This window comes from Neomonachus schauinslandi, chromosome 5 (assembly GCF_002201575.2).
Source record: "Neomonachus schauinslandi chromosome 5, ASM220157v2, whole genome shotgun sequence".
Classification (NCBI taxonomy): Eukaryota; Metazoa; Chordata; class Mammalia; order Carnivora; family Phocidae; genus Neomonachus; species Neomonachus schauinslandi.
In genome coordinates, this window is record NC_058407.1 from 163,494,353 (window position 1) to 163,517,129 (window position 22,777).

Consider the following 22,777-nt stretch of genomic DNA (forward strand, 5'->3'; position numbering starts at 1 on the left):
CACACACACACACAAATATACACACACAAACACACACACACAAATACACACACACGCACCGAGTACATGGCATTTGCAGATTTAAGGAAAGCAATACATAGAACTTTCCACATTCTTTGCTCTCTCTCTTCATGCGGACTTCTCCCCCAGAGATCCTCAGAGTTTGCTCCGTTAGCGCCTTCAACTCTTTGCTCAATAAGACCTTCTCTGTTCATCCCACTTAGGATTGCAAGACTTCTTCCTCTGGCTCCGCCTCCTTTCCTGCTTTATTTTTTTCTCCTTAGCACTGCTCACTGTCAGACACATCACGCGTTTTAGTCATTTATGCATCGTCTGCCCTTCCCCACCCCTGGAATGTAGGGACTCTTGACTGTTTTTGGCCATTGCTGTCTAGAATAGCATCCCACGTGTAGCAGGTGTCCAAGAAATATTAGTTAACTGAGAGTGAATTCCTCCTGATGGCTACACGTGTCTGAGACAGAGTCCTAGAGAGCTGCTGACCCTGTACTTTCTCTCCTCTTGACTGAGAACGCTGACTGTGTGGAAGATGGCATGGGTAGGATGAGTAACAAGATTTGGGAGGAAATCATGCATGGGTCCTGAATTCCTGACTCAGCTCTGTCCCTCATGTGGTGGGCAACCCAAACTTCTGTCCTCGCTGTTTTAAAACACGGAGACAACCAAGAAAAACTATCTTCCAGGATTCTGAGAAAGTCCCAATAAAAGAACACGCAGGAAAGAACTTGGAAAAGTTAATTGTACTCTCATGGCCAAGATGATACTGTTCTTTAAAGATAAGGCAGTGCTTTCCATCTGACTTCTCCAAAAACCAATTATTCTCAGTTACAAAGCATAACAAGTATATCTAGCTATGGTTACGTGTCAGGGAAATGATGCGATAATTCATCCATTCTCTTCCGCTTCAAGAATGTGACTTGCCATAGGTCGCAGAAAGCACCCTGTCCAAAAGCATCAAGAAAGTGACTGTGTGTGTGTGTGTGTGTGCGAGCACGCATGCGTGTTCACAGGTGTGTGTGCTGAGGTGGCAAGGAGAAGAGACAAGAGCCTTTCCATACTTCTGCTGCTAAAGGTGAAGACTTCCCCCAACCTCATCTCTATGAGAGGCTGGAGGCAATGGAATGTATCCTGGGGCAGGAAGGTTCTAGATGGCTCCTTAGAGAAAGGGGTGCTTAGAGTGGTTGACCAAGTGAGTTAGACTGAAGACACAGATTAAGGTTTTAAAATTCTGGTTATTTGAACACTGAGCCCCAAAGGGAGCTTTTCATCTGGTCCCTAGCTTAGTTGGACAGGGTGGACTTTAAATTTGAGCTCTGTGTGTGTATGTTTTTTTAATGGTTATTCATAGGAGAGAAGGTTGCTTAACACTGAGCAGAACTGTTCCCTTGCTCCCCTCCCAGGTGCCCTGGGTAACTGAGAGACTTTTGTACTAGGGTCGGCATGAGACCAAGGAAAATATCACCCCCACTTGTCTATTTATATAAAATACTCGAACCATTTATATGTCTTTACATTTCAGGGTAACGGCCCACAGCATAGATGTTGATGTTTCAGGCATGTGAAATAACACAGTAGAAACCTCCTTTAAAAATTACTTTCTTCAGTGTCACCATGGAAACCAGCCAACATAATCTCTCCACACCTAACTCTGGGGGGTGAGGAATAACAGTGACTGGGGGAAGAAATGAAAACATTGAAAATGCTCATAAATTCTGTTATGTGCCAAAAAATTTAACATGAGACATTTTTCCTCTGCTTTTGGCTGGGATGTCAACCTGTGATGTTTACTTTTTGAACTCTGTTTGATTTTCAAGACTAAAAAAATCAAATTGGGAAGTTTAGTGAAGTTCCTGCTAAGCAATAAATCACTGCAGAGCCTCCAAAGGGACGCCAGCTTGTCCTCGTAAGTGGACTTGAGTTGGAGGCTACACAGAGAGGGAAAATGGCAGCTGGTGGGGATTGACGGGGTCAAGGGCGGGCAGTGGGAGCGTGGGGAACTTGTTAAAAGAGGAAGAAAGATGAAATGAGGGAAGAGGGTAGTCAGGGCTGGTCATGACTAGCCTCCCCATTCTGATTATCACTCTTATCTCTATAGCGCTAGATCCAGTGTTTTCCTTGCCATGGGTCCCAAACAAGAAGCTCTTTAGGGAGCTGTTTTGGCTGAGTCAACCTGAGATCCACTATGCTTTTCGAGAGCGATGAAAAGACAGAAAGCTCTGTTAAGAGTCTGATTATTCATGAAATAAAAGTAATTTTGGAAAAAAAAAAATAAAGAATCCAAACCTAGACTCTGAAAGGAAAGATTAGCAAGATTTACCAATTTGGTATTTGTTTCTTTGAAAACCACTCAGGGTTTAAGAAGACAAGCTCCTTAGCAATGACTTCTCTTGATTCTCAACTAAAGTGCTCCTGGTGGAAATGAGATGCTGGTTGCAAAGATCTGCTCTAGAGTGAAGAGGCCCATTTTATTCTGAGTCTTGAATGCCTAGTTCAAAGATGAAGCTGATTTCAAATCATATCATTCTTTTCACTTATTTATTTAAAATTTTAACCTCAGGACTTGCTGCACATAAATCCTTACTATTTTCGCGGGTGATGTTTTTGGCAGAGACTCTTTCTTCTCCCGCCCTATCATCTTACTTTTTTTTTTTTTTGTGGTCAGTGGATTTTATTTAATTGCCTAGAACTGTATCTCAGTTCTAAATATTGTTCCCTTGCCCTAAAAACACCCTAGTAATAACAGTGCTTAATATATTATAATACAACGTACAATAAATACCTGTTAAAAAAAAATTAGTAGACCCTTCCAAGAAAGGTTATTTAATAAACTAGTAGAAATAACAGAAAACTAAAGATTGTATATTAGAAGTCACATCCAGGCTAATTCTTATGCTTTGTTAACCTTCCTCCCAGAGTCTGCTCTGGTCTCTCAATTATATTTATGTTGATGGAGCACTTTGGGGGAATAAGGAGGTATGCTCCTTAACAAATTACAGAAGTAACCTTTTCCCACTAAGAACAGAAAGAAATCCTGTGAATTGAGCAGAATAAATCTGCGGGAAAACACTGCAGTGGATTCCAGAGGAAGAGTTAGTTGAGAAGGCTCCCTCATACAGCGATCCAAGAAAGATTAGAGTTCAATGCCTCCACATTATCTGTCCATCCATCCATTCGACCATCCAAGCCCATCAGCCACCTAACCCCTCACTGATGTATATGTTCCATAAATGCACAGAAGTGTTGCTGTATGCAAGGCTCTATTCCAGCGCTGGAGACAGGGAAGACACCATCTAGTCCCTCACATACCACCAACAGTCATAGGCCTATTTTCACCTTTTCTCAGCTCCTGAAAGAGTAACCTCCCCTTGAAAGTATAAATGTACCTTCTTCCAGACACTATTCCCCGAGTTCCTGGCTCTGAGCAGATATACTTATAAACGGAGAATAAGGAGGTGTGCATCTTTATCAGCAATCACTAAGAATGAGCTTTTAAAAATATATATATTCCGTGGCATGGAAAGAAATATAGTATGTACAAACGGGAGAGAGAAATTATGTGGGGAGGGCAGATAAACATGCACAACATGGATAAAAATGCAAAAGTTATTATAATTTATTCATTAAATCCAGCACAAGAGAACAACACTCGCTCAGAAACACCCAACAGAGGGCTAAACTTTCAGGACATTCTTCTTCCCTTGCAGAGTTTCACACGCAATGTGAGTGCGTCCCAGGCCGCTCTGCATTGGTCTTGCTACAAGCCAAGGCCTGTCCTCTTGCCAAGAGGGAGTCGCGCAGTTCACTCAAAACAGTAGTTCACAAGGACTTTCCTCAAGTGGCCCCCTGTGGGGAGCCCTGGGAGTGGGCACCTCTGGGATATGGTCTCCGCTGTGTCTGAAAGCAGTTGTGTGACCTTGAGCAAGACCTTTGGCCTTCCCGGGCTTCAGCTTTTCATTACTAAAGAAAGTATCTACTTAGGCCATAACCTAACTCCTAAACACGTGGTAAGGATACATACAGTAAGATAACACATGTAAGGATGTTCTGAAAAAGTAATATAAGTCACAAGAGCCTGATGTTATGCTCACCTGACTAAACTAAATTCCCCACACGGGGGGCCTCTGTTCTTCCCTCCTCTTCCCCATCCTTGGCTCAGGTTTTCTGCCCTCTCTTGCCTGCACCGAAGTCATAACATGAACGACCGGGACTGGGTGAGCCAGGTGGCTGGATCAGGTCAAAGACTATTTTAGGGAAGATGAAAGCTTCCAATTCATTAAGTTAAAGGTCTCAGAAGCTTGGAGAACCCCCAGGTGTCAACTGAGGGTCAGCATACGGTAGCCCCAGCAGGACAATAACCTGCTGCTGTCTGGCCCAGGGTGCCTGCAGGAAGTGAGGTGCTTGGGTCTCTACTGGGAGGGACAGGGTGGAGGAGCCTCCCACCAAAATGGGGATGCTGGGGTAGTTAGCCTGAGGAACACAAGGGTTGCAGAAGGCCAAAGGGTCCCACAACCAAGCTTGTGATCTGGAAATACTTCCAGCACTTACTATGTGTCAGGACCCATTCTGTCACCTTTTTAAGCACTTTTAAAGTATATTTTAATTCTCAACACAACCCTCTGGGACAGGCACTGTCATGTTACTCATTTTATAGATGGTCACCTGGAGGATGCAGAGGAAAACAGAGTCTGGCTGCAGAGTCCCTGCACTTCACCACTGTGAGATACTGCCTCTCATATGAATATGGGGTCAGATGAGAGAGAGCAAGGAAGCATCAGTTCCACCAAGAGCAACAAAGAGGAGCCAGGAACTCCGGGTCAGTACAAGCCTGCGCAGTGGGGGCAAATTCAGATGTAGGACCTTGTCTACATTCTCACGGGTGATAGGTGCCAGTGCTGTGACTGGTGGATGAAAGCCTGCCCATACCACCAACCCTCGTCTCTTAAGAGGTTGACCTAAGAACAGGCCATGGTGGGCTCCTGCTGACCTGCAAGCAGTGATGAGCAGCCAAGCTCTGATAAGCATCTTCTGGTGTCAACATTCAGGCTCATCTGAAATATCAGCTCCATTTTCAGAAGCATATGAAATATGGCCAAGGATGGTATCATGATCAGTTCTGAAAGCTGGGAGCTGGATTGATGATGAGCCAGAAGGTTGGGAGGGGAGAAATAATGGTCATATTTTGGGGGCTGCAGATACAGACCTATTGCTGTTACTTACTGGTCTGTGTCCAGAAGTGTTCTGAGGAAATTCAGGTGCCCTGAATGTGGGGTATTATGGCTCAGGTGGTGACCTGCCCTTAGTTTTGGCATCTACGGGTCATATGTTGGGGACTGTGCAGGTATAAGTCACAGTAAGCTGGGTTGTGAACATGGGCCCTGGGTCACTGTAGAGAGTGACAATTCTGGTTAGAACCTGGTTGCAAGTAATCTTTTTTGCTTATTACTCTAAGTGCCTCTCCTGACATCCCCCAAACCCACACCTAACTAGGAATTCTAGTTATTTAAAGTTCACGTTCTTCCCTTCTGCTTGTTGAACTCCTGTCCTGGCTATCCTTTTAAGGTCTATAAGGTCTGTACTGATAACATCTTTCTCATTCTTGATCTATTGGTATTTGCGTGTTTTCTTCCCCTGTTCATTGTAGCTAAGGGTTTCTCGATTTTGTTGATCTTTTCTAAGAACCAATTTTTTTTTAAGATTTTATGTTTAGGTAATCTCTACATCCAACGTGGGGCTCGAACTCACAACCCTGAGATCAAGAATCACATGCTCTACTGACAGAGCCAGGCAGGCACCCCTTCAAAGAACCAATTTCCGTCTTAATTTTTCTTTATCATCTGTTTTCTATTTCAATAATTTCTGCTATTTTCTTTATTATTTCCTTCCTTCTTCTTAATTTGGTTTTATGTATGTCTTCTTTCCCTAGTTTCTCATGGTGGAATCTAGGTCATTGATTTTAGGCCTTTCTTCTATTCTGATATAAGCATTTAAAACTACTAATTCTTCCCTGGGCACTACTTTAGCTGAGACCCACAGATTTTAATATGCAATATTTTTATTATCCTTTAGTTTAAAATATTTTCTAATTTTTCTTGTGACTGTCTCTTTGACCTGTATTTAGAAATATGTTGTTTAATTTCCAAATAGCTGCAGTCTTTCTGGATATCTCACTGCTATTGATTTCTAATGAACTCCTTCTAGCTTCAAAGCCAGATCAAATACTTTCCTACCACCACCACTCCCCAGAATCTTCCTTTCCCTTGGGTTGGGATTAGACCATAAGCTTCATGAGGACAGGGGTCATGCCCACTTATTTAATGCTCTGTCTCCCAAAGATTAGTTCAGTGCCTGCCCCACATCATGTACTCAATGAATATTTGTTGAGGGGTTGATGACTTCTTCTTGTATGATTTCTAAAACCTTTGTTACCATCTATGTAACTAAACTAGTTACTGAAGTACAGGTCTGCCCCACTAGAATGGGAGGCTGGGCACAGCAGGAGCCTGAATTCCAAAGTCTCTCCAGGGCTCAGTCTAGGGCTGACAAACTGGGGGTCTTTTATGAAAGGGTATCTAAGCAACAGTTCTATACAAAAAATCTTAATCTTTTGTCCCACGGATGGGGATGTCTAATGGGACTCTGGGTTTCAGTGGCATTGACGGCATAACCGGTGGTCTACTTAACAGTAGACACTGGATGGGAAGAAGGCAGTTTCTCCTGATACGACAATGTGCTCCTACTAGTAATCAAAGGCATTCATCCAGTTGTCCCTTTCTTATGACTGCGAGGAAGATCAGAATTGCATTTGTGTTTTTCTAGTAACTTTCTTTAAACTCGTAATATTTGGTAATGTTTCTCAGCCTCATACTGATTAACTGGTTTCTCCCAGACTGAGTTGTTTTGGGTCTCAATGTGTCTATGTTTTTTGTTGATTTCTTCAAATACATTTTCAAAGTAGATTGATCATGTAATCAATCAGATAGGCTGTCAATGAAATTTTGCTGAACAGGACTGTCATCATCCCATTAGGGCATTAATTAGAAATCTTATCTTCTGGTGGTTGCTGAAAATGGGAACTCTTCCTATGTACTTGGGAATGTTATGGGAAAAGGGTACCCTGGGACATACGTGGGAGTGAGGGTAGGAGTCAACTAGTTTGGGCTCTCACCTCCGGAAGCCCTGGGCTGGGGCCCAATTAATTGGTTCCAGTGCTTCCTTCTTCCCCAAAGGACTACATTCTCCCCTCAGGCTGTTTAGAAAGGCTGAAAGGTCCTCCTCAGCAAAGGGATGAGAATGTCTGGGAGCAGGAAGAATCAGGAGAGCGAGGACAACCCCAACGCTTCAATCAGGCTGCCCCAAAGGGACAAGTGAGATCCAGCCAAAGCGCTGAGGACAGCACGTTGCTGGGAGAAAGGGACACCCGAAGGCCTGGAGCTGCAGCTTTTGGGACGCAAAGGTCTGCCCTAGGGAAAAGACACCAGGGCTTGGAGGTCAGGGAAAAGGAAGCGAGGAGCACCACCACGACAGCAGACACGGGGACGGTTCCAAGCAGGAGTGGTCTCAGACCCATGGAGGTGGCGAGTGGGGGGACATCAGTGTGAGAAGGAACACCCGGGGCGCCCTCTCTCAGCTGGGCTGCTGAAATGTTGGGAGCCAACCAACCAACAGAGGCAATGCCAGTGCTCAGAAATCAGACCCATGGGTGCCTATAGCTCTGCTGGCACCCAGCACTCCTCAGCTTGGAGGTGAAGAGCAGGACAGAGGGCTTATGAAGGGACTCCCAGCCCCTTTAGGACAAGAAGCCTTCTGGCCCGGATGCCCGGGTGGTCTGGCACTCAAGGCCGGGGCTCCTTGCCTTGCACAAAGGCTGCCCTGGGGCCTGCAGGGCAGCCACACTGGGGAGAGAGGGCTCTGGCGGTGTTTCCGGGGTGAGCCCTGCTTCAGGCAGGCGGAGCTGGTGCAGACCATGAGGTCCGAGGGCATGATCCCTCCACAAGGGACTTGCCTCTTGGAACATCACCGTGCCAGCCTTCCGTTTCCCACAACAAGCACCAGGACTCCTCCTCGGCCCTATTTTAACGGTTAAAGACATGCACACCAAATGCTTCCTAATTACTACTTTCATGGCAGATGCAGTCATTTCCTTGGATTTTACTGCCATTAGTTTTCCTCACCAATTTATCCTTAGCTACTCTCCTTGAATCCTGCTTGCCTCCCCCGAGCCTTTTCCTCCTCGCTCCTCACGGCTTGTCAGCACGCCTCCAATCCCCAGGAGAGACGGAAAGCCTTGTAGAGCCCACTGCGCAAACACACATTCCTATTCATTTATCACATTTAGCATGCGCACTTCCACTCTCATCAAAACCGGCCCCAGCTCGCTAACTCATTTCCCTCTCCCAATTACAAATTAGTCCATTAGGCTGTCTGCAGTAGGCCCTCTGTTGCATCTTGGTAATGGCTTCTGAGATTTCCATCATAATCGTAATGGCTCCCTATGCAGCCATGAGGGCAGATGGAGGCCGCTAGTGGGTAATGAGCTATCACGCTACCAAAGGGCACAGCCCTGGGCTCATTATTTAGTCTTGGCTGTTTTGTGAAAACAACAAGAAAGGTAAAATGCTGAAGGGAACACTTTAGCATATTAAATTAACACTTCTTGAAAATTCTCTCTGTAAACATGCCATATTTTCCCTTTATGCAACATCCCCAGTGCTGGAGCATACTATGCAGGGCTGTGTGTGTGTGTGGGGGGGCGGGATGGGGGGGATGGAGAGGAAAGAGGAGGGAAGGAGGGGGATGGGAGGGAAATGAGCCCCAAAAAGGGGGCAAAACATGGCACTTGAGAACCTTTCAGAGCATGCTGGAGGCAGTCTTTGCTCACCAGCTCCTGTCCTCTCATGAACGTTCCCACCCACTCCTCCATTCCCCAGACAGAGAGGGGCCATCACCAGCAGCCAGCCTCGCTTAATGATGCTCCATCACTTAAAACCAGCTTGTCACCACAGCCACAGTGAAAGGCCCTGCAGAGCCCAGACCAGGTACTGTCTGCTACAGTTTTTTAAGTGGATGCCATTCTACATTATTTTTTTTTTAAGGGAAAATATAGAAACAACAAAACAAATACACACAAAGCCAAAAAACCCACTACCACCACCACCACTGACAAGAAAAATCCCTGATGCAGATACTACTATCTCAACATCTGACAACAGGTCACATTTCTTAGATACTAACCGTGGCCTGGCCCAGCGCTAAGCACGTCACATCCTACTGTTAGCTCCCTCTGCCTTCCCAAGGTCCCTACGTGACAGGCTAGTGTTGATGAGGAAGCCAAAGCTAAGCCAAGTTTGGTAAGTTCCCCGAGGGCCCAGGGAGAGCTGGGATGTGAGCCCTAGCGGTGTCACTCCTCAGCCGCCCCCCTCCGCCTGTGTTCTGCGGGGCCCATGAGCCTCCCCGGGCAGACGGCGATAGCACCTGATCCTTCTCATGCTGACCCCCCTCTAGTCTCCAGGGGCACCGACCCCATCACCCCCTGCCTCCCGACCCCCACCCAAGCCTCCTGCCCATCTCTGGTAAGGTTCACTGGACAGAGGCTGGCTCCTGAGTTAAGAGGGTCCTTGCCCGATGTTATCAATTCTTGCGAAACAGTTTATCCTCAGTGAGCTGTCCTCACCCCCAACACCGCCCCCCAGCCTCAACAAGGCTACTTCTTCAAGACACGGCAGGCTCTGGGGGCTGGCCCATAATCTTTCATGCAGAGTTGATTCAGATTGCTCAGAATATGTCTCTGAGGTAGCTGCAGCTGCACCCTGTCATGGAGATTTAAGTGCCAGCACCTTCTCTGGACAGAAATGACAGTAACTGTAAGCGCCACTATGAGGAAAAAGCTATGGGAACAAAGGCAGGGCGGGGGGGGGTGTCTCTGATCGGAGCTGCTCCTGGCAGAGGAGAAGCCCCCAGTGCTTTCAAGGAAACACAGGGGTGAGTCTGGAGGAACCACGGATACTTCTATTGGTAAAAGTACAATAAATAATAACACGGTGGACCTATTTTCAAAAGCCTTTTCTTTCCGCTTTCAAAAGAGGCATCCTAAACCTTTCCTAAAAGGCCGGCGGATGATCCAAAACCTATCATCCCATTCTGTTCTTTACTGGCTCTTAAATCTGCCTGGGTACTGCTTCCCTCTGAAGGGTTGGAAGGGCTTCCCCATCTTTTATCTCATTCATCCCCACGATGACACTGTGAGCCAACCAGGGGAGGCTGTAATTATCCCCAGGACACAGACCAGGGAGGTAGCTAGCTCGTCTGAGAACCAGAAAGAAAGAGGAGTCCCTGATTCCCAGTCAGGGGCCAGCCTGGCCACCCCACAGCCCCCGTCGAGGCTCTGCGGCTCTAGAAGCCACACATGCTCTTCCAAATAAATCCCCCAGTCCTACTCTGGTAACGACACACAAGGTCGGTTTAGAAAAGCCTGCCTTTCAAAGAGGGAAAACGGCCCAAGCCCAGAGTTCAGGATGCGTCTGGTGGTAAGCAGGGTGGGGGGCCAGTCAACTTTGCTAGGCTGGAAAATACAAATTTATGAGCCGTTTTTGTTAAATTCCGATATGGATTTTTGAAAACGAAAAGGATGGATGGGTAGTTGGCAGCGAGATGTTTAATCAATGTCATAAAATATAACATTCATTGGGCTTCTAAAATGAAATTAATAATCTGTGTAGAAGTATCATTAGGAGATAAGTGACATTTCAGGCTTTGATTTGCAACTTGCAACAAATCTTACTTCCATATAATTCAAGCATTTTGGGGGATATTCATCTTTATTAAAAAATACCCAAACCTTTGCCCCTTTGCTTCACCACCAAGGGTCTTTCTTTCCCTTCAGGACAGACCACTAAATAAAAAAGGATACATTATCATATACATGCTTTAAATTAATCAAGACAGAAATATATTTAAATTAAATCAGGGATTTCTCACTTGCTGCTTATCAGGGGAACTTAGCTATCTGTAATAAGGTTTTTTTTTTTTTTTTCCTTCCCTTTATCTGAGACATGGGGCTTGAGCCAATGAGACATCTCACTTTCACTCAGAAGGCTTAAAGCAGGGCATAGAGCGAAATGCTGTTCTCTGCATAAATCCTAGAACTATAAAATAATATTTTAGAGCTGAGAGGGACCCTAAAATCACCTAGCCTGAGCTCTTCATTTTACAGACGAGAAACCCAGTTCCAAGGAGAGGGACACAGTGACAAACTAGAGTGAGCAGGCCAGGCTTAGAACCATGCTGCTTTCTCTACTCCACACTAAGGAGCCATGCTCTTCCCCTCGCTTTGAAAACCAATCTCAACTGGGGGGGGGGGGGAATGGAAGCTGGACTCTAACAGATCTAAGTCATGGGCATTCATGGGCATTCAGGGTCTATTTTCTTTTCTTTTCGTTTCATTTCAGGTTATTCTGGAGAAGGGAAGGAGAGGGGCATGGCTACCTGGCGATCAGGAGAATAACGAGGCTCTCAATCCCTGTGCATCACCCTCTCAGGTAAACTTTGTATAAGTTCATCTTCATTAAACAGTCCTTTGCTTTTTACGTGAGCACAGGCAGGGGGCTCTAAAGCGGGGGCGGGGTGTGCCTTGCCTCTTCTAAATAAATTAGAGCACACAGGAAAACACAGTCATAAGCTGCCCTAGATGGGAAAGGCCAGCTGCAAAGATCTCAAAATCAGGGGCCCCACAGGGATGGTATGCCCATCTATCCTGACCCCCTGTGAGTTTGATCCCCAACTCCCCCCCATCACTGTCCTTCTCACACACCAAGAAGAGGCCATGCAGAACTTTATACACAAAAATACTCATTAAACAGCCCATAAAAAAATAGACCACATGTGACATGCCCCTAACTGTGAGTTCTGGGTAATTATCCCTCTTTGAATAGATGCAAGTATAATTCTATATTTAAGAACGAGAAGCATACATATTTCTGTCTCTACCTGTTTACCTTTCCATCTGTCTGTCTACCTTCCTCCCTTCTGCCACTTCGAAACTACTGGGGAAAAAGCAGAAATGGGGGTGGGGGTAGCATAAAGGATACCCTTTAAACAACCCATTTTAAAGCACAGAACTTCTTTCAGGATCCATGTAGACTTTGGGACGGGAGTAACAAAAATCAGGACAGTTTAAATGTGCACCTCTGAAAACACACTGGTCAGAGCCAAGAAACTGTGATCTTTACACCATCTGCAGAGGCTCTCCCCACCCCCACGCCAGAAATGTTTTGATTCTTTGTCCAGAATAGCACACTGTAATCTTGTGGGATGAGGGCCTGGCCCCCAGCCCCCTGTTGCAAAGAAAAGGTGATTTAGTAAAACAGCAAATGTCCAAAATGTGCAGTGACAGTGTAGGGCTGTTGGAATATATAAGTCTGTTTTTTATGGGTTGGAGAACATCGGTGTGATTCTCATGCATATTCTCTCTTTCTGTTTCTCTCCTTCCCGCCCCCTCCCCCCAATTCTTTTCCCTTCCTTGAACTCTTAGCTAATTGCCCTTAGTTAGCGTCTTTCCTCCCTTTCAGACCGTTATGGGGGCTCATTGGATGAGACAGCTACGTGAGTTTAGGAGGACAGGATGCCCCAGAGGTGGTGGGGAGGGCGACTGGAGCCTAACGTGCAATCCAGGGTGTCAGTAAACCCCTGTGCCCTTTCGGCTTTGTCCTCCAGAGGTCTTGGGGAGGAATGCTTGATGTGTCTCACGGAGCATTTCCTCTTAAACCCCTGAAATTTCATTACAATCATTTATCTTCAAAGAAATCAAAACGCACCCCCGTCTCCCCTCCTATGGAAAGGTTAGGTCTTTGCTCAAGCCTACGGACTTTAACCTCATAAATATTCCCAGCTATAAGATCTTATTAAGAAGGTATGTCTCCCAGGAGCATAAAACCATCAAGCTGTAAATTTTATTTAATTTCCCATGAGATCTTATGGCCTCATACATATAATTAGAGTGCAGTAGAGAGCACTTTTTTGTGTTTTGTCAATAAATCACCAGGGAACAATCAACGTTTAAGAGGACAAGCTTTAATGATTTTTCAGACCCCTAAGCAATCGTGCCTTCACAATGGCAAGCCAGTCTTTAACCTCATCTAACTAGGACTGTGGACTGTGCCGTCAGATAGGACCCCGAACACTTAATCCTATTAGATTCCCCAGCCCAGACAATCACGGCAGAACACCCAAGGGACGTATTGATTTTGATGTGGCCGACAGAAAAGACAAGCCGACCTACCGACAGTGCTTTATTAAGTGTTTACAAATTAAATATCTGGAGGTCGGCAATAGGCCCGGCTCTGTTAAATGGGCCGGTGTGAGACGTGTGCGCTGGACCCACAGGGCACGTGTTGACTCTGAGGAGGCTTGCGGAGGGGATAGCCAGGCAGGCCCAGGCCTTGACTGCAGAACCAGCCTTTTCGGAAAGTCAGGATGCTTGCGAGAGAAATCCTGTATGGGTGGTTTGTTGTTGTGGTTAAGCTCGCTATGACCATAAGCACGTGATGTGGCATTTATTCACGTCAGAAAATGCCTGTCAGATGAAACAACAGACTTCTGTCTCCCTTGGGTGAGGGCTCCAGAAGTCAGACTCTGGTTCCTCTGGCTTTCTCCTCATACTGTGCTTTCTAAGCACATCTGCAATCTGGCACATAAATCAGGCGCCGTCAGTTTCTATTTGGCTTGATGGCCGAACCAGATGAACCATTTTCCTTGTGTCCTTTCTTTGCTCAGAAATATTTAAAAGGCTCCAAATTTTGTAGGTAGGCATTTGACGCTTGTCACAGTCCCTACAGGGCATTCCCTTCACGATGTTCTTCAGCACGGTCCCTCTCACTTCCCTAAATACACCTCAGAGCTACGTAAGTATGTGGTTCCAACAAGAACAATGCGCATGTTGCCAAGTCCCTGTCTTTCCTCAGCAGCTTCCCTTACCTCAGTCACTGCTCCCTGTCCCAGTGAAGCTACCCAAATCCCCCCAGCCCTGAGGCTGCTTGCATTTCTCCTCCTCCTCCAAACCATGTGCTCGGAGCTCCTGGCTCCCTCCCACCATTTTCTGGAGTCCATCAGGTTTTCCTGCGTCACTCTGTTCTCCCAACTAGACCACGGTCCTGGAGCGTCCACTGCACTCCTTGCCCTGCTCGCCTTCCACCAATATGGGGGGCCTGGCACAGAATAGGGCTGTGCACTGACTGGCTGGTCAGGTACCCCTCAGGTCTAAGAAGCATCTCGTCTCGGTGTTCTGGTCACCCGCATCTTCCGAAGATGCTCAGGAAATGAGGATGGCAAGAAGACGGAAGCGGCCCCTCTCTGGGGTTGGTTTAGACTGACAGGCATTTGCCCAAAATGACAAGAGAGGATTGGCACTAGGTGAGCCCTCAGGATTTGCTCTGTTTTGTGACTTTATGATCTGTTATAACAAATGTCCACAGATATAGCCTCCTATGTTGGCAAAGTCACGTACCTTATTTTACTGTTGTTTTCTGAGCTATGTCTACCTCAAAGCCCCGAATTAACCTTAAAATGGAACTTCTGCTGAGGTGCATGTGTAAAACCTAAGTGCAACTCAGTGTGCCTGAGGACCTGGCTTACACACCTGGGTCAAAGTCTCCTATGTGCACACGCATACACACACGTGCATGCGCAAACACGCTGAACGGTAACTGCTATACTTAAGTTTTTCTTGATCTCACTTGAGAGTCTCAAGATCCAGTGCAACAGAGCAATGGAGGCTAAAGACAGCTGTAGTGAGAAAGACATCTTTCAAGATAATCTGGCCCGTTGCCTGTGTGCAAACAACCCGATATTCTTTTCGAGGGTTTTCGGGCAGCTGATGCCACCCCCTGCCTCAGACGTCACAATCTGACATTTTCTGTGAGGGAAGTCTGTACTTCGCACGGTACCTGGGCACACAGGAAGGCCTCGAAACAAGTGAGCTGTTCTGATTTTTATCACCTTCATTATAGCTTTCTGTCCTGCATTTATCTTTCATCTTCGTATATCTCGGTCTTTCTAGAACGGGGGTGTTCCAAAGTTAGCTGTGACAAGCTGATTTAGGGTTAGCATGGTGGTGCAAGGGAGCTCTGGGCACTCAAATCCCCATCTCTATTTTATAGATCAGCCTTCCACCCCACGTTCAGCAGGTAAAATGAATTTGAAAACCCATGCCCTAGACCAGGGGTCTAGTCTTTGGCATCATTTTTTTCAAGACCTCAATGAACAAAGAGTCATTCGGCAAAAATGATTTATGTGGGTGAACCGAAAATCAATCTACATTATGGGAGAAAAGTTCTTCCATGCATCATTATTAATTTCTGCTTCCCTCCCCGTATTGTGTCTAGGCTCTTCACAGAGGACAGGGCTTTGTGGTTGGCACTATTGACTTTGGGGAAGTGGCATGTGTGGGACATGTGACTGGTGTGGTTTGGGGAGAAGGGCCAGGGCTCACTGTCCTCAAGAAAAGCTTCCTGCCTCAGAGTATGCCCCTGAAGGGTCAGGGGCGGTGCTGGGTTTCAGAGTCAAGCTCCATAAAACAAATGGCTGCAAATGGCCTTTTCCCAATCTTACAATGCAGTAATTCACAAAACCCTCTCAGGGAATTTTTATGGTTTTATATTAATGTTCATTTAGGAAAGAAGTGAAAAGGGCATCGTCAAGATTTTAAAAAATCATTAAAAAGGGTCCTCACTTGGGTTAATAGTGATACCTTAGCACAAAAAATGCACTGATATACCATAAAAATTGTTCTAGGATACTATTTTTTCATCATTTTTATATGACCTCCTTTTTGTCTGCACTTAACTGCTGAGATAAAAAAGTAGACTGGGTAATTAAATTTTCTCTTCATTTTCATCTTAATTCAATAAATATTAATCAAGTATTTATAACATGCCAAGTACTGTGGGAAGGGTCTGGCGACATAATATCTAATCTCTACTTTCAAGGTGCTCAAAGTTTGTAAATTCATTAAAAAATTAAACAACTAAAATTCATAATTATCTGTGTACATGTGTAATCATTTATGATGCTCTTGCCTGTACCGACTGTAAGTTGATTTTAAGAGTCTTGTAGCCAGTTTGATATTTAAAAATCTAGAACAGAAGTTAAAAAAAAAAAAAAAGAAACAACGAGGAAGGTGCCCCTCTGGTGGGAAGGCCTCCCTCCCTGTGCCAGAGGGCAATACGGTCTCAGCAAGGAAGAGAGGGGGACATGGGGGTGCGGTTACGGGGGCATCCGCAGGTAAGGAAGGATAAATAGGGTGGGGCAGGGAGAGTAAATTAAAATAGAAAAGGCAGGGAGAGGGGGTGGTTTTCTGAGCAGGCTCCTGAAAGTGAAGCATGGAGTTCACTGTGGGGTTCACACGATGCCCGCCCCCCGAAAGGACATGCATCTGTCTAGCAGAGCACTGGATTGGGATGGAGGCCTCCCTGTCCAGAGAGCAGTCCAGCTAGCGTGATGTCAGAACCAAGACTACAGAAGAAGGATACACGAGACATTTAGCAGCTGCTATTTTTGGGTGGTGGGATTACGTGTGCTCTTTACTTTCTTCTCTGTACTTATCTTTGTTTTTGATATGGAAAATACCTTACCCTTTTTAAGAGAAAAGCTGCATGGGTGATTTTTCAAAAGGGTAATGACCAGAACAACGAAAGAGAAAAAGGAAGAAAAGGAGATTGGGTCCGCAGAACGGTCCAAGTCATAACAACATCCCTCAGATAAAGGTTGCCTTCCTCACACTCTCCAGTCTCTTGCTGTGTACAGCGACAACAATTCTCCCACACTTGCTCCTGTACCAAGGGCCAGGGCCACGGCTCAGGGATCCTCACGCGGTGGGGCCAGCAGCCGTCGGGCCCTCAGAACAACACTGCTGACTGGGAGCAGGTTTGGAGGGAAGTGGAAAAGAAACAAGATGGTGATAGGACCAAGTTTTCCCCATGACAACGCAACATCTTTGGTGGCTGGGAGGGGCGTACACTTATTTCTCTCTGTTCTGTTGTTTCTGAGCCTGGGGAGGGAAACAGACGTCGTGGCCTGCCAGGGCACTCGGGGCTGGGAGGCTCTTTAGTCCTGTCACCTGACCATCACAGAACTCTCTCAAGTACTTTAAGTATGTTAATGATCTAAGATTTAATCTATATTCTTACCCAGCTTGCACAAACCTATAAATAGGCTCATCTCAGGGTTATTGCTGTTATAAATTAATTATGGAAATGTCAACCAAATCAGGTACGTGCCAGCCAAGTAATGGGAGGGCAGTGATCCACTGAGCAGAGGGCAATTCTGAGGATGCCCTCTGTGCAAAGTTCACAGCCTCTGGCCGGGTTCCCTCGGCTCCCAGGGAGCTTAACCTTGAACAAGACACTCAAAGTCCATTTCCTCCCAAGTCATTGAGGGAGGTTGGAAAAGTGACTTTTGGACGCACCTCTTTTGACTAACTTTGTGCCCTTCCTCCTCGCATGACCCGCCGTATCTTTCCCCTGCCTAGGAATGGGTCCACAAATTTGACGGGCCTGCCTTTCTTTATATGAGAAGACAGGTATCTTGGAGCTTATCTGCGTGGGGTTGATATTGGTTATGCTTCTGCCCCTCCTGGATCCTGCTGTTGGGAAGTGAAAATTATGGCTGGAAAAGGAAGAGGTGAGTAAATACTGACTCATTAGAAAGGAAGGTTTTCTACAGAGGATGCCACTGTTCCCATCAGGCCTGGAGCCAGCCTGGCACTGTCCAAGGGTACGATGAGGTAAAAAAAAATAGTGTACTTTTAGACAGCAATTTATTTCTACAGGTCAAAAGTGGCTAGATTTTATCCAAACAGTGCATCTTCTAGGACTCATAGGAAGCCCAGAAAAGGTGTAGCACTGTCCCCCAAAGGGGGAGGCTGTTTCCGTGCAGTTAACTACTCCCCACTGGGGAAGAGTTCGGGGTCTCCAGCTTTGAGTGTAATTTCGAGTTCTATGGCTCAGGCGGGGATAGAACGATATCATCACAACCAGGTACTGTGGTTAATGTAAATCCTTACAACATCTCTCTGAGATGGACATTATCACCCTCGTTTTACCAATGAGAAAACAGGCTCTGGGAAGTTATCCAACTTGCTGAAGGCTACAGAGCTTGTCAATGGTAGAGTCAGAACATGAGCCCAGGCCTAGGACTACAGAGACAGTTAATGATAATGCAGGTGGATCTACTGTAGTCTGAGCACCTTGCAAGGTCATTTCCTCAGCCTTCTGACCTCAGAAAGATGAGTATCTAAATCAGATGGGAAGCTCATCTTCCCTTTGAAATCTGTAGAACAGTCCAGTCAGCACAGGCCTTAGAGAAACTTACATGTACTTTTATGCCACTTAATAAACGACCAGCATGCGACACCTCTTACTCACGTACGGGTTGGGGGACGAACTGTATTTGGACAATTCCTTTCTGATGCAAGCACCGAAGTGTCATCCCTGCTCCAGAGACTGTTTATCTCTGATCCTGTTTCATGGCAGTAAGCAATACAGTTAACCTTCCTTAATCCATCTCTGGGGTTGGTACTATGCAGGGCTGAGGAGCGGTGGAACAGAAGTGACAGGAGAGGCTCTGAGCCACTGCAATACAGCGTGGGTCTCCTTCTGGGGCACAGGAAGCTTTTGAACTCTAGCACTGCCTCAGACAAGTCACTCATCCTCACTCCCTGGGCAGGGAACGGAGTCTGAGAATGCCTATGGCCATCTACTTTACAGACTTGCTATGGGGATGGGCGAAAACATGCAAATTGTCATGATCATGCTCCTTGGTCCTCATCCTTTTGGGGCAGAGATCCGACATGGAATGGTATCGTTACTTTTCACGTCACTTTGTCATATTCCCTGTATTGCCCATTAGACGATAAATTCCTTGAGGGTAGGGGTCTAATTTGCACTTCCTGTGCTCCTCGACACATTCAGCACAGCAATTTATTGACTAGTAGCATATTTCTTTTCAAATGGACTTAGTAAGGAAGTCATAATTGAACACCGCTCTATGGGGCACTGTGGGGAAAATTAACAAAGTCTATAAATCACTGAGTGCTATGGGAGACAATAAGTAGAAGATGTGGTCCCAGCCATTTAGGTCCTTCAGTGACCTTCAGAGTCCTTCACAGTCCTTCAGAGCTGTGACCACGAATGTGAGGAGCACAAAGGTGTGCAGAAAATGCTGTGATTTACCAGACAGGAGGGCAGATCACTCCCTGCCCGGGGAACTTCCCTGGAGGAGAGGGATGAGCGCAGAGCAGGAAGGAGAACAAGGACTGGATTCAATTTCACTCACAAACGTCTCAGACAGTTCCGCTCCTCCCCGACTTCGAAGTTCTGCACACTGGGGACAGGTAAGCTTTGTCTGCCTCCGAGGAAGGCTGAGAACTGGCTCTCCAGCAAAAGGCTACGTAGACCGTGTGTGGACGGGAACCTCTGCACATCAGACTGGCGAATACCCAACACGCCAGGAAGAGATTCCAAGGGCTTGAGGCCTGCCTCTGAACACCTTCAGAAACAGAACCAACCAACTAAAGGCAGATACAAAGGTCGCCGCCCTCTGGGGTAACCTGATTGGAGGAAGGCTGCAGGTCCCATTTCCGTGGGATGGAGACCAGGCCTTGGACCTCCCTAAGGAGTTGGAGCCAGACCTAAAGTGAGGGAAGGAAAACCCCCCATTTCCTGATCAACAGCTTCTTGCCATAAAGTACTTAGGATCTGTTTCCTGGTTCCCCACAGTGGGTCCTAACTACATGGGCTTTCCTGCATGAGTTCTGACATCTCGGGGGATGTCACTGACAGGGAGGGAATGTCACGAAAGGCTGTAAAATAGTGATCGTGAACAAGGGCTTCAACTTGAATGCCCACCCTGAAGTGTGCCTCTCCTAAACATGATGAATAAAAGAGGTAAGTGTATGGGAGTTGTATATGCTTCCGTGGGTGGTGATACTTATATATTCCTTATCACAGAAGTTAAGAAGGCTGGATATAGAGACATAGAGTATCTAACCTTTCAACAGATGTGTCATGGGCTCTAAGTGGTGAGTGGGGTGTTTTGGGGGGTGGTGTTCTACCACAAAGAGAAGGAAACTGCTTTCCTCTGGGAGACTCTGGGGTCTGCCTTTGGAGCATCAGGACCTGCTGAGGGTCCCCTGGGAGGCTGGGGTTACAAGTGATAACTGGGGGTACAGAACACAGGGTGGGGAGGCAGCCCAACCGGCCCCCCAGTGAGAGTGGGTAAATGTTACCTTGAGCGTCAGATTTCCTAATTACGTGTTACCCTCTGTGGTAATTTTTTGGCCCACAGCCTTTAGATCAGTCTTATTTAAATGCTCCAGCCTGTTCTCTACTGCACTGTTTATAATTAGAGCAGCTTTTGATGCCAAAGTGCAAATGGGGTGGGAGAGTCCCTCGAAGCCAGTTTGGAACATAGCAGATGATTCCTGCAGGATCACTGAGGCCAAGGTGAATCTACAGACAGAAGAGTGTGCTCCAGCAGCTTTTTAACACCTGGAATGTCTTCCTCCCTTTTCCAGGCTTGGAGGAGCAGGTATGGTTTTATCAAGGGAGCTGGGAGATTTTCTTGAACTGTGGGGTCTGGTCACACACAGCCCTCACCTTTGAGAGACATGCTTGTGCCCGATACCTAACGCAGAGCACGGCTGATGGGCTCTGAGAACTCTCCAGGTTCCAAAGAGAAAAGGGTGAGTCTGCTGTGTCTGTGTGGCCCTGTGCTTATGGAAGGCATTTATGGAGCCAAGCCTCCCCAACAGGATATGAGAGGCCCGGGCATATTCTTCGGCAACTCAGCTTCATGCTATTTCATTAAAATCAAAACCAAGTATCACCTCATCATCATGTCCTTGGTTCTGTGCTCTTAAAACCAGAATCAGGCTGCAATCGGCACCCAAACTGACTTATGGAGTCCACAGAAACTGATAAAACTCGTATTTTGTAGTGACCTGGTAAGGAATGGCTGCTCATAAACAGAGGAGGGATTTGCTAACTATGCAGGTTTGCTGCCAGGCCATTATGGCTTATTTAAAACAGGCGAACGTTGACTCTGGTTACATGCTGAAATTCATAAAACTTTTGAACATGTTATGTTAGTCTTATAAAATTGGAATGTATGTGTACAGTATATTTTAAAGACTTTCAAATATTAAGCATTTCACACAAGCTGGGAAAAATGCTCGGCTCCCCTCCCCCTCCTTCCCGTCTTCCCTATTTCGGCATCAAATGTTATTCAAGGATAATGAAAACCAGAGAAGTCTATGCCTGAATAACTAGGTTGTCTAACTGCATTACAGTAAAATGAAAGATCAGACTGTGGTTGCAAAGAGCCAACTTAACAGCTACAGAGCCTCGGGAAGGACATACATCTTGTAACCAACGAAGTTTACTGATGTAGCCCCCTTGATACCTGATTCAGTGCCATAGCTCTGGTGAGAGAAATTTAATTTCTCTCCACTGAACCCCACAAGGATGGTATTCAACTGGAGGGGTTACACCTGACACGAAACAAGGATCCGAGGCGCTTTCTGTGACGTCTAATCCAATCAGAGATGACAGAGAGGTAAGAACAGGAGGTAGCCAGACCTCAGAAACTAACGCTTTTCTCCAAATATGCCTGTTTCTACTTACAGATATATTGCCCTAAAAATGCAGACTAGCGTGATGAGATCTTGATTCCGGATGGTGAGATTCTCTAATCCTTTTAAGCAAAGCTTTCCTCATTGTGGTTCCAGCGTTCTTATCCCTGTTAGTTAGCTAACGCATCTTTAGTGGTTGGAAATTATTTTACGGAATGTTTTAGTATACTTCACATGTAGACAAAATGTCCACAATCGGCTACCCTTATAAACATGCTGACTATGCAGGTTCACCAGTTAGCAGCGAGTGGGTGAGCCTCACGGCAGGAGACAGCTCCTCTATAATGCTCTGCCATGTCTGGAGGTTATACAGTTACTTCTAGAAACAAAACCAAAAACAAAAAAATAACAACAAAATCATAAAACAAAACAAAACAACAAAAGGAAAAAACCCAAACACCTTGCCTACTGATATAGTAAGTTAGATTTGGCTAGGGATTCTGATTTGGGGTTCTTTCCTAGAGATCAACAACCCCGCGGTCCATCAGTATGCTCTCAGGAATGGGACTAGGGTGTCATGTGGCACACCGCGTAAATGCTTTGGCACAGGACTCCAGGACCATCCAATGGTAAAGAGCAGCACAATGCTCTTCACTTTGTTTTCTACAGTTTCAAGTTTAACAGGTGCCATTTTGAATGACGAACACCCACAGGGTGTAGGAGTAAAGGGCTGGTATTAAGGTTCATGTTTCTAGAACCCAGACCACTGTGTCCTGGCCCAGATGAGGAAGTGAATATTCTGGTGCTTTGTTCAGGGCAATGCAAGGCAGCTTCAGCTGAGATGACAGAGCCTCTGCCCTCACCCCCTACTGCTCCCGTTCTCTCTCTCTCACCCAACTGCAACCCCCAGGCCTGTTGGCTATTCCTCAAACACACCATGTATGCTCCTACCTCACGGCCTTGCATTTCCTGTGCAGTTTGTCGGGAACTTTGCCCCCACCCCCACCCCAATAGGCAACCACATCTCATTTCCTTCAGATCCTTACGGATCGAGGCCCTCCTGGACCACATCTAACATTGTAGCTCTTCCTACTCCACTTCCTTCCCTGCTATTTTTTTCTCTAGATAACACATCACCTG

The 22,777-nt window shown here is 46.2% G+C and overlaps 1 protein-coding gene across 2 annotated transcripts in view; it reads right to left on the reverse strand.

The window, feature by feature from the left end:
• Positions 1-22,777, reverse strand: part of AUTS2 (activator of transcription and developmental regulator AUTS2) — a 1,127,592-nt gene that overhangs the window by 260,844 nt on the left and 843,971 nt on the right. The gene's annotated exons all lie outside the window — the stretch shown is intronic.